Here is an 18,297-nt window from a genome sequence, read left to right on the forward strand (position 1 = left end):
TTCATTGTCAATTGCTAATTCCACCGTTCTAAACAATTGTTGGGTTTACAGCTTATTAACTTTTTTGGGAGTTGAAAAACTTTTTTGGGGGGTTGTTTTTTTTGCACCTTTTGCTCATGTAATAAAAATTAATCTTATTCTATCCTCCATTTTATTTTTTCCAACAGAGAAGGATAACACACTTTTTGGTGAGTGCAATGTGCAACCCATGCCATGTGCTTCAACTTTTGGTTCTTGCGATGTTCCACCAACTATCCGCACTAGAAAATTATCTCTAAATATAATTTTTATAAAGAAAAATCATCCATCATAATAACGTGATAATGATATTTTTATAATTATTAATATTAATTGTACGTATTTTAGTTAAAAAATACAAAATGTCTCCTCATTATATATATATGATAATTTTGAACAATTTTTTTATTTGTATAGAGCATCATACATCAAAAAACCATCAATTACAAAGGTCACTCACTATTTTAGTTAACAAGTAAAAAAAAAAATTATAAAAAAATAAACTATTTTCTCTATTTTTGTATATTTTTTTTATAAAAATTTAAAAATCACAAAAATAGTCAATTCTTAAAACACCTTTAAATATTATAAAGAATAGTATTGGAATTACATAGATTCCAACACTAAATTCAGTCGTGGTGTTAATTGGTAATTATTTAATAATTTTGAAATATCACATGCATTGTTTACTTAGGGTTTATTTGAGAAATGAGTTGATTTTTTAGTTTTTTGACTTTTCTGACTATTTTAGCCTGGATTAAGAAGTCTCATTTGTGATGAATTTTTTTGACTTTTTTTGACTTTTGTGAGAGAAAAAATATAATGATTATGAGTTGAATGCGATATTTTATCTTATCGAATCTGTTTTATTTTTTTGTGACTAAAATAATTAAAAAGTCCCGAACTTTTTCTTCTCAAACAAAGTCTTATTTTTTGTCAAAAAAATTGCATAAATAATATTTTAAAAATATCTAATAATTATTCATGATAAAGATTTGAAGCTTGATACAATGTGGTCTTTTGGAAACTCACAAAAAAAACTGTGTTTTGCCAACCAAAAACGCATCCAAATAAAAGCTACAAAAGTTGGAACACATTTGGTAAGTTGGCAAAGCGTAAAGTGTGAATTTACATAACTATCCTCCCTATTCTAACAAGTAGATAAATGATTCGCATGGGTTAAAAAATAAATTTCTTAAATTATGTGAGATATTTTGATCATTTTATTATGATGTGACATTATAAATAAATATTAAATCAAAAAGTAAAAAGTAACTTTTTACCAACTTTACAAATCACTTTTCAAAAAAATCAAAAAACTTAATAAAAAACCAAAAAATAATTTTTTATCATCTTTTCAAAACACTGCAATACGTCTCATTATAAATTCAAAAGTAAAAAGTGGTACTTGATAGGACAATTGGAATAAGACAGATTAAAGTGCCCAACAAAAAACAAAAAAAAAAATTAAAAGCAACAAAAAAGGATACCTGATACGACCATTGCATTAAGACAGATTCCGATTGATTTCATGGCTGCTTCAAGATCTGTAAACCATTTGTAAAACTACACCAAAAGTAGCAACAGATATAGAAAATTATCTTTCACAGTGAAATCTGAATTACAAAGCACTCACAAAACTTAGCACATATGAAACAACCATAAGGAACTATATACTGCTATCAAAATTTTCTCAAACTGCTCTTAATGGCATTTCAAATGTGGGGTACATGGTGGGAAATGAGATAGTAATAAGGTAGAGAACTTAGGAAACCAAGGACCACAAAAAGTATGACAATTACATAGTGAATGGCCTACTCAAATATTTTTTGGGTGAGTGCCCCAGCCAAATATTCAATTTGTGCTTGCTAAATGGGAAAGGAAGAGAAAAGTATAATATTTTTGTTTTCTCTTCTTTTCTCTTGTTATGGTTCTTCATTTTAAAAGAGTATAGGGGGAAAAAATGATGGGTTCGGTTAATTATGAGAGGCACCGGGAGGTAACTATGGGTGAAAATGTTTGCCAATAAAGATTATTAGTTGGAATGTGAGGGGGTTGGGTTTGCGGAGAAAGAGAGGTGTTATTAAGGATTTTCTTATTAGGCGTAATCAACCGGACATAGTGATTTTTCAGGAATCTAAAGTAGAAATGTGTGATAGGACGTTCATGAAGAGTCTTTGGGGTGTTAGGCATAGGAGTTGGGCTTGCTTGCCTTCAGTGGGTAGATCGGGGGGGCATTTTGGTGATGTGGGATGAGCGAGTTGTTTCTCAATGTGAAACTATATGTAGCGACCCTAATTTTTCTTAAATATTTATTTATTCATTATTACTTTATTTTATTTTTAGTTTTATTAATTGTGTGGGTATATGAGAATTTAAGGTGGTATTTAATTAATTTAATGTGGTATTTAATTAATTTAATATGATAGTTAATTATATATAATTAATTTGAATATTTATATTTATATTTAAAAAAGAAAGAAAGATGAAACATATATTGATTTTATAAAATATATTTATATATGTTGTAGTTATTTATTAAAATAAAATATATATTATATTTATTTATGTGGTATTTATATTATATTATAGTATATAATATAATGTGATTAGGTGATAAATTCTATTAGGTTATCAAACCATGGAATGGAGCACGGCGCACAGAGACGGGGAGAGAGAGAGAGAGAGAGAGAGAGAGAGAGAGTTTGATTCGAGGGGGTAAATCTGGGGAGAAGAAGGAAGAAAAGAAAAGTAAAGAAAAAAAGAAAAGGTTTTGGGTTTTATCTTGGTGGTTCATTCAATCTTCTCAGAATTTCTTCTATCTTTAAGAAATAAATATAGTGAGTACAAACCCTATAACCCTTGATTATGTTTTAATCGTTATTTTATTTATTTATTTATTTATTTATTTCATTAGGTTTATGTGATTTGATTTTTAGTACATGTGGGAGATTGATTAATTTAATGATTTTGATTAATGTATATGTGCTGATTAGGGTTCTTAGATGAGTGATCTATTTTATTTAATTTGTTTGGTGGTATATACGAGGTTTAGGATGGTTAATTGATTATTAATTTTAATTATTTTTTTTATGAGATGTGTATCTCATGTTTATTTTTTTTATATGGCATAGTTTATGGTGGTAGTTATGTTCTTGGTTTTGCGATAATTAAAATAAACTCGGAACCCATAGGTAAATTCCTTATATTCCACCATGACTCTTTGGATTGTTGGAAAAAAAAATAGTTGTTTAATGCCTTATGCCCATCATGATTATATTTGTCACATGATGTTGATGAGATGTGATTTATATTTTACTCGTTCTCATGAGTAGACGAGTGTTGTGATTTACGCGCGTACGTATATGCTAATCATCCGGTAGTGTTAGTCGACTTGGGACGATACCCCGTACAAGGTTCGGCGCTCCGGAGCGGGTTAGGTATACGGGAGGCACATGGGATATATGTGTAGGCCGTAGGGAAGGGCCGAAGTGGTGGAGTTAAGGTACAAAGATTTATTACGAACTTATATGTGTAGCTAGTTTTGTTTTGATTGAGTCAAGGTGTGATGAATGATTTATGAACTTATATGATAGTTCGGATTATGTAAGTGTGAAACGATGCATTTAGTTATTTCTTCATAAGGTTAATTATGATGAAATTATGCTAACTTTATTTTCTCGTAGGATGGTGGGTCTTACTAATTTTTTTTATGCAGGGCTGAGCCACCATGTTTTTATGTTTATTTTTATTTATTTATTTATTTATTTATCTTTAAACTATAATTAGTTGTGTGTGGGTAAGAAACTAAATGCCATCGTATCTCGGGAAACTACCCCTTGTCTCGGTGCGATGGAACTACTTGTCTTATACCGTAATAGGGGAACATAATAAGAATTAAATATAATTTTTTTTTATTTGTGTCTGGTGGGCATGTGGGTATTTGATTGTTGTACTCATACCAGTATACTTGTATATTGACCCGTTTTGTCTCTTGACAACTCGGGTGCTTTTTTTTTTAGCGTAGCGGAATATCCTTTGCAGGAATAATTGGGGCGATGGTGAAGTCAAGAAATAGTTATAGTGGATAGACCTATTATTTTTATTTATTTATTTTTACTTCGTTTGATTTCCTTGAACTTAAGGACTTATTTTAGTTTATGTAATTTTATTTTATTTCTATTGGTTATGACTCTAGTATTTGGACTAGTTGTCAGGAGTTGTAAACGTTACTTTATTTAAGTTGTTTTGAAGTTTTTTTTTTTTGTTCTTGTTACTTTAACATTAAAGAGATTGGATAGTTTATGAAGTTATGATGCAAGGTTTGATCGGTGTTTGGTTAGTACCTTATTGAGACTAGAATGTTTATATTTTTGTTTCACCCCTAGGATTTGGATGATGGAATATTGATTGGGATTTAGTCCTAATTGAATATTTAATTGTCCGAATTTTGGGGCGTGATAGTTTGGTATCAGAGCTTAGGTTACCCTAGACTAGCGAGTGTTTAGGTGATCCTCGGATTGTGGAAATGTGGGTTATAGCTGGTTTAGTTTGGCGATGAGTTTAATTCTAAGTTTTGAACGAATTCGTTTTGTGTGTTTACCTTAAAGGTGATGGCTGGAAGATATCTTTAATTTTTTTTTTCAAGAACCTATTAGAGTACTTTTTGATATTGGTACCTCTCATCCTTTCATATCTAGACAGGTTGTAGAAAGAGAACACCTTGTAATTACCTTATTGTTTAAACCTATTCGTGTTAAGACCCCTTTAGGAGGCGCAATCACTCTTTATGAAATGTGTAAAAATTTTGAGTTTGGCTTTGCGGGCAGAGTTTTGTTTGCGGACCTAATAATGTTAGGATTTGAGGGGTTTGTAGTTATTTTGGGTATGGATTGGCTGCGGAAGCATTTTGTGACTCTAGATTATGCTGGAAGGACGGTGAATGTAAATGTTCTCGGTATGCCACGACTTACTCACACTTATAGCGATGGAGTAGAGTCAGTGATGACGAGTTTTCTATGCTCGGTTGAAATCCCTAAGCAAGATATTAGTGAGGTAGAGGTAGTGCGTGACTTTGAGGATGTATTTCAGGAGATACCGGGACCTCCACCTCGACGGTTAGTGGAGTTTCGTATTGACTTAGCGCTGGGAACTGCACCGATTTCTAAGGCAGCATACAGAATGGCACCTAAAGAGCTTGTGGAGATGAAGAAGCAGCTAGAAGAGATGCTTCAGAAAGGGTTCATTCGTTCAAGTAACTCCCCGTGGGGAGCACCTGCGATCTTTGTCTCCAAGAAAGATGGTACTCTCCGCATGTGCATGGATTACAGAGAGCTGAACAAGGTGACTATCAAGAATAAGTATCCGTTACCTAGAACTGATGACTTGTTTGATCAGTTGAAGGGGGCAGCTGTGTTCTCTCAGTTTGATCTCAGAACGGGTTACCATCAGAGGGGTGTGTCAGAGGAAAGTATACCGCTTACTACTTTTCGGACTCGGTATGGGTTGTACGAGTTTCCTGTAATGCCTTTTGGTTTGACCAATGCTCCTACCTATTTCATGGATTTGATGAACAGAATTTTCAATCCTATTTAGATAAGTTTGTGATTATCTTCATAGATGATATCCTGGTGTATTCTAAGAATGAGGAAGAGCACAGGGAACACTTGAAAGTTGTGTTACAGACTTTGAGGGAACAGCAGTTATACGCCAAGTTTAGTAAGTGCCATTTTTGGGAGAAAGAAGTTCGGTTTTTGGGACATGTTGTGTCTAATCAGGGAACAGCGGTAGATCCTGAAAAAGTTGTTGCGGTCAAAGGATGGAAGCAGCCCACGAACCTTACAGAGGTGAGAAGTTTTCTAGGATTAGCTGGGTATTACAGAAGATTTATAAAGAAGTTTTCCACCATTGCAGCACCCATGACCAAGTTAACCCGCAAGAATGTGAAGTTCATATGGGGAGATGATTGTGACAGAGCTTTCCAAGAGTTAAAACAGCGTTTGACTACACCTCCAATGTTAACTATACCAGTACAAGGGGAAAAGTTAGCAGTGTTTACTGATGCGAGTGGAACTGGTTTGGGATATGTGTTGATGCAGCATCAGAAGGTTGTATCTTATGCTTCTCGACAGTTAAAACCTCATGAGAAATGATACCCTATTCATGATCTAGAATTGGTAGCAGTTGTGTTTGCATTGAAAGTGTGGCGACACTATTTATTTGGGGAGCGTTTTGAGTTATTCACAGATCACAAGAGTCTTAAGTATCTTTTTTTCTCAAAAAGAGTTGAACATGAGACAACAGAGGTGGGTTGAATTCATCAGTAGTTATGATTTCGAGATCCTTTACCACCTGGAAAAAGGAAATGTGGTGGTAGATGCACTTAGTCGACAACATGGGATTGTAGCTTCCTTGATGGTTCAGGAATGGAAGTCCTTGGAGTTAATTTCGATGCATGATGTTCAACCAATAGAGGATGTCGAGAGGGCATACATTGGTAGTTTGACTGTGCAGCCGACGTTACTGGGTAAAGTTCGTCAGATGCAGAATTTAGATGGGTTTTTCATTAGCAAGCTCAATGACCTTGTGGTGGATTTAATCGATGATTGTCCTACTGATTGGTGTGTGGAATCAGATGGGGGATTGCGATTCAGGGATAGGTTATGTGTACCTAATCTTGTTGAATTGAAAAAAGAGATTATGGATGATGCCCATAGATCTCGATATACCATTCACCCTGGTGGAACGAAGATGTATCATGATCTGAAGAGGGCATTTTGGTGGGAAGGTATGAAGAAGGACGTAGGAGAGTATGTATCTCGATGTTATGTGTGTTAACAGGTTAAGGCAGAACACCAACGACCGTTCGGACTCTTGCAACCTCTCGAGATTCATACTTGGAAATGGGAGTACATTACTATGGACTTCGTGGATGGTTTGCCGCGGTCTAAGCGAGGCAATGAATCTATTTGGGTGATAGTGGATCGACTCACCAAGTCTGCTCACTTTATTCCTATCAGTGTCCACCGAACTGCGGATAAACTGGCTAGGTTGTATATTCGGGAGGCGGTGCGACTTCATGGCGTGCCAGTTTCCATCGTTTCTGATCGTGATCCGTTGTTTGTGGCAGAGTTTTGGAAGAGTTTTCAACATGCCTTGGGTGCTAGGTTAGATCTGAGCACGACTTATCATCCTCAGTCAGATGGGCAAACTGAGCGGGTAAATCAGATTTTGGAAGATATGCTGAGGGCTTGCGTTCTCGATCCTGGTGGTAGTTGGGAAGAACACTTGCCATTGGTGGAGTTTGCTTATAATAATAGTTACCATTCAAGTATCGGGATGGCACCATTTGAGGCTTTGTATGGGAGGCCATGTCGATACGTACGTGTTGGATGGAGGTAGGAGATGCGCCGTTGTTAGGGCCAGAGTTGGTGAGAGAGACCACAGAAAAGGTGAACATTATTCGAGAACGTATTAAAACTGCGCAGAGTCGTCAGAAGAGTTATGCTGATAGAAAACGTAAAGGGGTTGAGTTGAATGTCGGAGATTTTGTGTTCTTGAAGGTCTCGCTGATGAAAGGTATCATGCGGTTCGGAAAGAAGGGGAAGTTGGCACCTAGATTTGTGGGACCATATGAGATCACTGAACGGATTGGTAATGTGGCTTACAAATTAGCTTTACCGCCTGCTTTAGCTATGATTCACAACGTGTTCCATGTATCTTTATTGCGGAAGTGTGTGCAAGACCCTTCCCAGGTAGTATCACCAGAGGTGTTAGAGATTAGCGACGATTTAACGTATGTGACACGACCGGTTACTATTCTAGATCGGGATGTAAAGTAGTTGCGGCGTAAGAAAGTGAACTTGGTGAAGGTGCAATGGAGCGAAAATGAGAACGATATCACTTGGGAATTAGAAGAGAAAGTTCGGCGTATGCACTCGGAGCTTTTTGTCTAGTGTTCTCTTCTCTCGAATCTCGGGACGAGATTCTTTTGAGGTGTGTATATTGTAGCGACCCTAATTTTTCTTAAGTATTTATTTATTCATTATTACTTTATTTTATTTTTAGTTTTATTAATTGTGTGGGTATATGAGAATTTAAGGTGGTATTTAATTAATTTAATGTGGTATTTAGTTAATTTAATATGATAGTTAATTATATATAATTAATTTGAATATTTATATTTATATTTAAAAAAAAAGAAAGATGGAACATATATTGATTTTATAAAATATATTTATATATGTTGTAGTTATTTATTAAAATAAAATATATATTATATTTATTTATGTGGTATTTATATTATATTATAGTATATAATATAATGTGATTAGGTGATAAATTCTATTAGGTTATCAAACCATGGAACGGAGCACGGCGCACAGAGACGGACAGAGAGAGAGAGAGAGAGAGAGAGAGAGAGAGTTTGATTCGAGGGGGTAAATCTGGGGAGAAGAAGGAAGAAAAGAAAAGTAAAGAAAAAAAGAAAAGGTTTTGGGTTTTATCTTGGTAGTTCATTCAATCTTCTCAGAATTTCTTCTATCTTCAAGAAATAAATATAGTGAGTACAAACCCTATAACCCTTGATTATGTTTTAATCGTTATTTTATTTAGTTATTTATTTATTTCATTAGGTTTATGTGATTTGATTTTTAGTACATGTGGGAGATTGATTAATTTAATGATTTTGATTAATGTATATGTGCTGATTAGGGTTCTTAGATGAGTGATCTATTTTATTTAATTTGTTTGGTGGTATATACGAGGTTTAGGGTGGTTAATTGATTATTAATTTTAATTATTTTTTTTATGAGATGTGTATCTCATGTTTATTTTTTTTATATGGCATAGTTTATGGTGGTAGTTATGTTCTTGGTTTTGCGATAATTAAAATAAACTCGGAACCCATAGGTAAATTCCTTATATTCCACCATGACTCTTTGGATTGTTAAAAAAAAAAGAGTTGTTTAATGCCTTATGCCCGGCATGATTATATTTGTCTTATGATGTTGATGAGATGTGATTTATATTTTACTCGTTCTCATGAGTAGACGAGTGTTGTGATTTACGCGCGTACGTATATGCTAATCATCCGGTAGTGTTAGTCGACTTGGGACGATACCCCGTACAAGGTTCGGCGCTCCGGAGCGGGTTAGGTATACGGGAGACACATGGGATATATGTGTAGGCTGTAGGGAAGGGCCGAAGTGGTGGAGTTAAGGTACAAAGATTTATTACGAACTTATATGTGTAGCTGGTTTTGTTTTGATTGAGTCAAGGTGTGATGAATGATTTATGAACTTATATGATAGTTCGGATTATGTAAGTGTGAAACGATGCATTTAGTTATTTCTTCATAAGGTTAATTATGATGAAATTATGCTAACTTTATTTTCTCGCAAGATGGTGGGTCTTACTAATTTTTTTTATGCAGGGCTGAGCCACCATGTTTTTATGTTTATTTTTATTTATTTATTTATTTATTTATCTCTAAACTATAATTAGTTGTGTGTGGGTAAGAAACTAAATGCCATCGTATCTCGGGAAACTACCCCTTGTCTCGGTGCGATGGAACTACTTGTCTTATACCGTAATAGGGGAACATAATAAGAATTAAATATAATTTTTTTTTATTTGTGTCTGGTGGGCATGTGGGTATTTGATTGTTGTACTCATACCAGTATACTTGTATACTGACCCGTTTTGTCTCTTGACAACTCGGGTGTGTTCTTTTTAAGCGTAGCCGAATATCCTTTGCAGGAATAATTGGGGCGATGGTGAAGTCAAGAAATAGTTATAGTGGATAGACCTATTATTTTTATTTATTTATTTTTACTTCGTTTGATTTCCTTGAACTTAAGGACTTATTTTAGTTTATGTAATTTTATTTTATTTCTATTGGTTATGACTCTAGTATTTGGACTAGTTGTCAGGAGTTGTAAACGTTACTTTATTTAAGTTGTTTTGAAGTTTTTTTTATTTTTTTTATTGTTACTTTAACATTAAAGAGATTGGGTAGTTTATGAAGTTATGATGCAAGGTTTGATCGGTATTTGGTTAGTACCTTCTTGAGACTAGAATGTTTAGATTTTTGTTTCACTCCTAGGATTTGGATGATGGAATATTGATTGGGATTTAGTCCTAATTGAATATCTAATTGTCCGAATTTTGGGGGGTGACACTATAGTGGGGGAGTTTTCATTATCAATTAGGTTTCGCAATTTTGACAATATAAAGTGGTGGTTGACAGGGGTTTATGGTCCTAACATACCGTCTAGGAGAAAGGATCTATGGGATGAACTATATGGGTTATCTGGGCTGTGTTCCCCTAATTGGTGTTTAGGGAAAGATTTTAATGTGGTTAGGAAAAGCTCAGAAAAACTCAATGGAATTCGAACCATTAGGGGCATGAGGGATTTTGATTTGTTTATCAAAGATTGTGAGTTGGTGGACCTTCCTTTGTGTAATACTAGATTTACATGGTCTAATTTGCAAGAGAATTTGGTGTGTTGTAGATTGGATAGATTTTTGTTTTCCATGGGGTGGGAAGGTTTTTTTTCCAATTTAAGGCAGGAATCATTACCGAGATTAACGTCAAATCATTGTCCTATTATGCTTGAAAGTTGTCCAGTAAAGTGGGGCCCAAAGCCTTTTAGATTTGAAAACATGAGGTTGGAGCATCCATTTTTTAAGAGAAAGTTCGAGGAATGGTGGACCAATGCTAGTTGATATGGATGGGAGGGTTTTAAGTTTATGAAAAAGTTGAAGGTGGTCAAGGAAAATGTGAAGTGTTGGAATTGGGAGGTGTTTGGGAATTTGGAGTTTTCTAAGGAGGTATTGAGTAGGATCGAAGAGTTAGATGTATTGGAGGTGCGGGGGGGTTTGGAAGAGTCCTTTAGGAGGGAGCGATCCCACTTGAGATTGAAATTTGAAGAATTGGTATTTAGGGAGCAAATTTATTGGGCTCAAAAAGAAAAGGTTAAATGGTTGAAGGAAGGGGATGTGAATTCAAAAAATTTTCATAGGGTGGCAGATGGGAAAAGAAAGAAGAAGTTCATCAAGAGATTAGAAGTATGCCCAGGGGTAGTGGTGGAACGGGAGAATCAGATTGTCAATGGAATTTATGACTTTTATTCCAAACTTTATTCGAAGGAGGAGATGACTAGACCGAGGATTGAAGGTCTTCAATGGGGATCTATTGATCAAATAGTTACAGCATGGCTTGAAAGACCTTTTGATGAATTGGAAATTCGGAAGGCAATTTTTGATTGTAAGAGAGATAAAGCTCCAGGTCCGGATGGTTTTTCCATGGCTGTATTTCAAGACTGTTAAGAGGTGGTGAAATAGGACTTGTTGGGAGTTTTTTCAGAATTTCATGAGTCAGGAGTTGTTAATTTGAGCTCAAATGCCACATTCATTTGTTTAATTCCCAAGAAAGCGGATGCGGTAAGAATTAGAGATTTCAGGCCTATTAGTTTGGTCACATCACTTTATAAGATTTTGGGGAAGGTTTTATCAAAACGACTAAGAATTTCATTAGGGGAGACTGTGTCGATGGCGCAGGGGGCTTTTGTGAAAGGAAGACAAATCTTAGATGTAGTTCTAGTGGCGAATAAAGTTGTGGAGGAATATAAAGTTCAGGTAAGGAGGGAATTCTTTTTAAGGTGGATTTTGAGAAGGCATATGATCACGTGGATTGGCAGTTTTTGGATTTTGTATTGAAAAATGAGGGTTATGGTGGGAGGTGGAGATCATGGATTAGGGGATGTTTGTCAACGTACAATATGTCTGTTTTAGTTAATGGTAAACCAGGGAAATGTTTCAAGGCTTCGCGAGGATTACGACAAGGAGATCCACTATCTCCTTTTTTTTTTTTTGGTGGCAGATGTACTGGACAGGATGGTCGATAGAGCTAGAGAAGTAGGTCTCTTTGCGGGATTGGAGATGGGGGGTCTCTTTGCGGGATTGGAGGTGGGGGGGAATAGAGTTAGTGTCACACATTTACAGTATGCGGATGATACCATATTTTTCTTAACAGGGGATGAAAGTCATATAGTTAATCTTTATTCAATTTTGAGACTTTTTGGGGTAATTTCGGGGCTTAAGGTAAATTTGGAGAAAAGTAGTGTGGTAGGAATTAATATACAGCAAGATCTGCTTTGGAATAGGGCGTCTCTTTTAGGATGTGGTATAGAGGGAAGTATTTAGGTCTTCCATTGAGGGGTAATCCTAGAAGTGAAGTTTTTTTGAATCCAGTTGTAGATAAGATTGGTAAGAGGCTAGAAGGGTGGAGTAAGGCTTTGTTGTCACGCGGGGGTAGATACACTTTGGTTAAGTCGGTTCTGAGTGGTATTCCTATTTATTTTTTTATCTTTGTGTAAGATATCGGTTAAGGTGGCAAAGACATTAGAAAAGTTGATGAGAGATTTTCTTTGGGAGGGTAAAGATGAGGGGAAGGAGGATCATCTGGTGAGTTGGGATTTAGTTTCGTTACCTGAGGAAAAAGGGGGTTTGGCTATTGGTAACATTTTGGCTAGGAATATGGCTCTTCTTGGTAAATGGTTATGGAGATTTCCACTTGAGTGATTCACTATGGCATTTGGTTATTAGAAGCAAGTATGAGATTCAAGACAATGGTAGGGACTCACAGGTGGTTTTACGGGGTAACTGTCGTGCTCCTTGGAAATCAATTTCGCATATCTACTCCTGTTGGTATTGTCATCTCTTTGCCAGGGTAGGCAATGGGGTACTTGTTCGTTTTTGGGAGGATGTTTGGATGGGTCAATCTTCTTTTGCTTTTGATTTTCCACATCTCTATAGAGTGGCTCGATCTCATAACTCTTTTATTGCTTCCGTGGCTTGTTCACTTTTGGCTTCAATTTCCTGGAATTTTGATTTTTCTAGAAATCTTAATGATAAGGAGGTTGCACAGTTAGCATCTTTGTTGTCCAGAATTAATAATTTCTCTTTGGCTCCTCTTTTGGAGGACAAGAGGGTTTGGGCTCTTCATTCATTTGGAATATTTTCTCGTAAGTCCTTTTTTGATAATCTCATTGATAGTCCTCATGTTACTCAATTTCCTTCTTGCAAAAGAATTTGGAAGGCTTGTGCTCCTCTTAAGGTGAAGGTGTTTATGTGGGCTTTGGTTCATGGAGGCATTTTGACAAATGATATATTGCAGAAACGGAGACCTAATCGATTTCTAAATCCTCAGTGGTACATTATGTGTTGTAAGAATGAGAAATCCATAGATCATTTATTTTTGCATTGCCCAATTACTTTGATTATATGGCACAAATTGTTTTTGTTGGGGGACGTTATGTGGGTAGCCCCGCAAAGGAGTGCGCATATGCTGCAAGTTGACTTTCGCGCTTTTGCAGGATCGAAGAGAGCCAAAATGTTATGGTCTATTGCGGTCTTTGCAACTTTTTAGGTTCTATGGCTTGAAAGAAATACAAGGGTGTTTGAAGACAAGTCCAGAGAGATAGACTGTATATGGGATTGTGTGTGTCATCTAACTTCTTTTCGAGTTTCAGGGAATCCTCTTTTTAAGGGGGTCCCACCTTTTTTATTAGCTAGAGATTGGTTGGCAGTGTGATATGTAAAATTTTGTTTTAAGATTTTTTTGTTAGGTTTAGTTTTGTGTTTTTTCCTTTTCCTTTGTAAGAGGATTCCTCATCCTCATTTTCTTTTTTGAGTTTGTTAATAAAGTGCTTTGTTGTTGATCAAAAAAAAAAAAAAAATGATGGAAAAAATCATTTTAAAACTTTCTTCATGGGCTCACCACGAATGAGAGGAAATTTGCACAAAAGTTGTTACATGAAATACATTAAGCAAAAGATACAAATATATAAACAAAATTTAAAGATTTTGCTCTTGAATTTCTCTACATTTTCTCTTCTCAACGATGAGAAATAATTTTCCTTTCCTTCTTTCCTGTCTTTTTTCTTCATTTATTTTAACTTCTCTTCTATTTTTCTCACCTACCAAACATAGCATTTTGGCTACATAAACCCTATTTCACCATTTTGATTTGTCTAGGGCTGAACTCACTGTTAGTGTATATAGTGATGCTTTTTTTGTAATCTTTCTTGCTACATCAACTTTCCTAGAATGCATTCAACAAAAATTAACATCTTAAAGTCGGTGCCATAAGATTGAAAAAGAGGGCTCCCATTTGATATAACAGGGCAGTTTAACCCAAAGACAAATATCACAGTAAAACTGACATTCTTTGTATGTTGAATATTTCGATCAAGAAAGTCATACTATTCATCTTAAAAGTCACTAACAGAAAAAAAAAAAAAAATAATGATAATAATAATTCATTTGCAATGATGGAGAACGGAAGGTAATCTGAGAAAGAATGATGATCATTTGTAGTTAAAATGTTGTTCAGAGTCAAATATGAAAAAAAATATTCAATTCCCATAAATTTATTTTTACCTGTCTAAGAAAGCATGCTAAACAATTATGAAGACAGTTGCCATCATTGTTTTTTCTGTTGAAAACCTTGCTAATGGGGAGAAGGTGCTTCTAATGGATGTTGAATCCAAAAAGGATGGGCAACAAGCTAAACATTTCTTTGTCTGAAAAACCAACCTTCTTTGTCTTTCTAGAAGCATTTGGCTATAGCATAATAGAAGGTCATTTGAGGATGTTGAGTGGCTAGTGTGAAATCTTACGCTACCTCTTTTTTTTGAATATTCTACATTCTTTTGGTTCTCAAAGCATGGGCTTTCTGCTATAGATCCTTTTGTGGAGTCTACTACTAGATTCAGTTTTTTGGGTAGAAATAAGATTTAGCCCCTCCTTGTATATGCAAATGAATTCTATTGCCCTATTGCAGTCTTCAATTGATATATTTTCTTGTTTATTTGAAAAAGAGAGAAGGAAAAAAAAAAAAAACGAAGACAAGAAATCAAGTGGCTTACCTGATTCGTATTGACCAAAACTGCTTCAATAGCCCCCGATTCTTCCACAGTGCAGTGCTTAGTTGAAATGGATAAACCATTATCTTGTCCATGTACACGCTCCTGGGACTACAAAAGCAAAAGCTCGCTAATTGGCATGAAATTGTTGCACTGAAACATAAGCATTCACAGAGGTTGTAATGCATTATAGCACAGTGATGAGTCTCACCAATTTGACAGGATAAGGTTGCTCGGCAAATGCATGAGAAAGTGCTACTATTGCTGCTAGTTGCTGCTCTGTCAACGGAGCATTCTGCACAAACAAAAATTGCAGGACATAATGACTCACCCACAAAACCTCTACTAAAAGTGGTTTTACTACTATAAAAAAAAAAAAAAAAAAAAAACACCCAAACACACAAACAGATCACAGTGGCAAAGCTGAGAAATTTATCGAGAGGGGGCATGTATTTTGTATAGTGTGTATATATAATATATCATAAAAACCTAATTTGAGAAATATAAAACTAATTTTTCACATATTTTTAGGAAATAGAAACCCTCGTTTTCCGATTTCCAAAATCCTAATATGGGTTTCTTGTCCCTATAATAATTAGCCATAACACAACACATAATTCCTCATAATTTATTTTTAAAATCAGCAAACCAAATTTAACCAAATCACAATATCAAAACACATAAGAAAACCACAGATCAAATGAGGGAGAGGAGAAATGAAAAAAGGGGAAAAATGAAGAAAATTACAACCTCCTTGGATGCCATTGTGGCATATGCAGACCTTAAAAATATTTGACAAAAAAACAAACATTTTGCAAAGACACCAAAAATAGATATAGATATAGATATATAAAATGGATAAAGAAACAAGGAAGAATGAAACCTGTTCCCAAGTAAAAGCGAAGTTGTAGCCTTTTGAAATGGCTCCGGATTTGGGAAGGCTTGGAGAGGCACCTGTTGCTACTGCTGCTTTGGTCGTCGACATTTTATTTTTCCTTCTAGAGATCTGCGGCTGATACTCGTTGTTGTTGTTACTGTTGCTGTTGTTGCTTTGGTCATCATTGTTGTTGGGGTCACTTGGATCTAAATTCTTCTCAAACCATCTCCCGAGCGTTGAGATCCTCTAGAGTCATTTCCTAGAGTGATGTCCTACAGTGAAGAAAGGATGCCCAACACGTGTTCCACTCAGCCTTTCAAGGGTTGAGATTCAAACTCACAAAAATGACGTCGTTTTAGTGAGTAAATTGAAAAAAAGAAAGAAATATTTCAACGATGCAGACATGAAAGCTGGGTTCTCTGGAAACAAGAAGAAGAAGCCATAAATGCAATGAAAGCTGGGTTCTCTGGAAACAACAAGAAAAAGCCATATATGTAAACAATATAAGGAAATGTCTAGGTTCCATTGCTGCAACTTCCAACAATGGTAGTAAGATGACCAACAATGGTGAAAAAAAATCCTAACCAGAATATGTGATTTGGGTCAGTGAGTACTAAATTAGAACATGACATTGAGTTTTCAGTGAAACAAATTAAACGAAAAATACAGGAAACAAAAAAGGATCCAAATTAGAACATGAAATTTTAATGGCAAACACAAGTAACCCAAAAAACAGATCTGAAGTTTGAATCAAGAGTTGATAAATGGATGTTATCAAGCAAGCTTACTAAGACCCAATTGACAGACCCATGGAGAGAGAGAGAGAGAGAAATTTATGGATGAAATTTTGAACTTTTTTTTTATTGAGATTAAGAAAGAGAGATTATAACTTGTTTTTCACATTTTTAACTTTTTTTTAATTGACATTGAGAAAGAGAGAAAACCCACCATCCTTCTTATTCTTCTTTTTATTTCGATCCAGGAGGCTAGTTGTTGCGGCGGAGGCGGCGACGGCAACGGCGGCGGTCTCTAGGGAAGATGAGAGCACAAACCATAGATCTATGTTTTTCAGATTGCATTAGGGTTTAGAGAGAGAAATGAGGAAGATGAGGAAGAAGATGAAGAAGGGTAGAAGGAAGACAACTATTTTCGATTTTTTTTTTTAAAAAATTTTGCCCAAAACGACGTTGTTTTGGAGAGTTTGAATCTCAGCCTTTGGTTTGATGAGTGGGCTACGTGTCGACTGCTTGTGTTACACTGTAGGAGATCACCGTAGGGACAGTACTCTAGAGGATCCTTACGCATCTCGCGACTCCCTCCCATCATTCAATAATTTTTACATCTAATTTTTTGATATAAATTATTTTAAATTTTGTCATTTTTTTTAACAAAATCTCATCTCATTCCAAAATTTTCTTTATAATTTTTTTTTCAATACTTCATATTTTTTAATTTTTATCAAATTTAAATAAAAAACTAATTTTTATCATCAAAACCTAATTTGAGAAATAGAGAACTAATTTTTTGCATATTTTTAGGAAATAGAAACCCTCGTTTTCCGATTTCCAAAATCCTAATATGGGTTTCTTGTCCCTATAATAATTAGCCATAACACAACACATAATTCCTCATAATTTATTTTTAAAATCAGCAAACCAAATTTAACCAAATCACAATATCAAAACACATAAGAAAACCACAGATCAAATGAAGGAGATAAGAAATGAAAAAAGTGGGAAAATGAAGAAAATTACAACCTTCTTGGATGCCATTGTGGCATATGAAGACCTTAAAAATATTTGACAAAAAAGCAAACATTTTGCAAAGACACCAAAAATAGATATAGATATAGATATATAAAATGGATAAAGAAGCAAGGAAGAATGAAACCTGTTTCCAAGTAGAAGCGAAGTTGTAGCCTTTTGAAATGGCTCCAGATTTGGGAAGGCTTGGAGAGGCACCTGTTGCTACTGCTGCTTTGGTCATCGACATTTTTTTTCTCTTTCTCCAAGAGATCTGCGGCTGATACTTGTTGTTGTTACTATTGCTACTGTTGCTTTGGTCGTCGTTGTTGTTGGGGTCACTTGGATCTAAATTCCTTTCAAACCATCTCCTGAGCGTTGAGATCCTCTAGAGTCATTTCCTAGAGTGATCTCCTACAGTAAAGAAATGATGGCCAACACGTGTTCCACTCAGCCTTTCAAGGGCTGAGATTCAAAGCCACAAAAACGACGTCGTTTTGGTGAGTAAATTGAAAAAAGAAGAAGAAATATTTCAACGATGCAGACATGAAAGCTGGGTTCTCTGGAAACAAGAAGAAGAAGCCATAAATGCAATGGAAGCTGGGTTCTCTGGAAACAACAAGAAGAAGCCATGTATGCAAACAATATAAGGAAATGTGTAGGTTCCATTGCTGCAACTTCCAACAATAGTAGTAAGATGACCAACAATGGTGAAAAAAAAATCCTAACC

At 35.3% G+C, this 18,297-nt stretch overlaps 1 long non-coding RNA gene across 1 annotated transcript; it reads right to left on the reverse strand.

Moving 5' to 3' along the window:
• Nucleotides 1-1,541: 1,541 nt before the first annotated feature.
• LOC145800936 (uncharacterized) lies at nt 1,542-15,246 on the reverse strand. Its single transcript, XR_014341528.1, has 3 exons — nt 15,160-15,246; nt 14,952-15,059; nt 1,542-1,584 (listed from the first exon to the last, which is right to left on the reverse strand). It is a non-coding gene; the product is annotated as an uncharacterized LOC145800936 (long non-coding RNA).
• Nucleotides 15,247-18,297: the final 3,051 nt, after the last annotated feature.

Source organism: Camellia sinensis, chromosome 10 (genome assembly GCF_055761805.1).
Source record: "Camellia sinensis isolate YWXY chromosome 10, ASM5576180v1, whole genome shotgun sequence".
In the NCBI taxonomy this organism is placed as follows: Eukaryota; Viridiplantae; Streptophyta; class Magnoliopsida; order Ericales; family Theaceae; genus Camellia; species Camellia sinensis.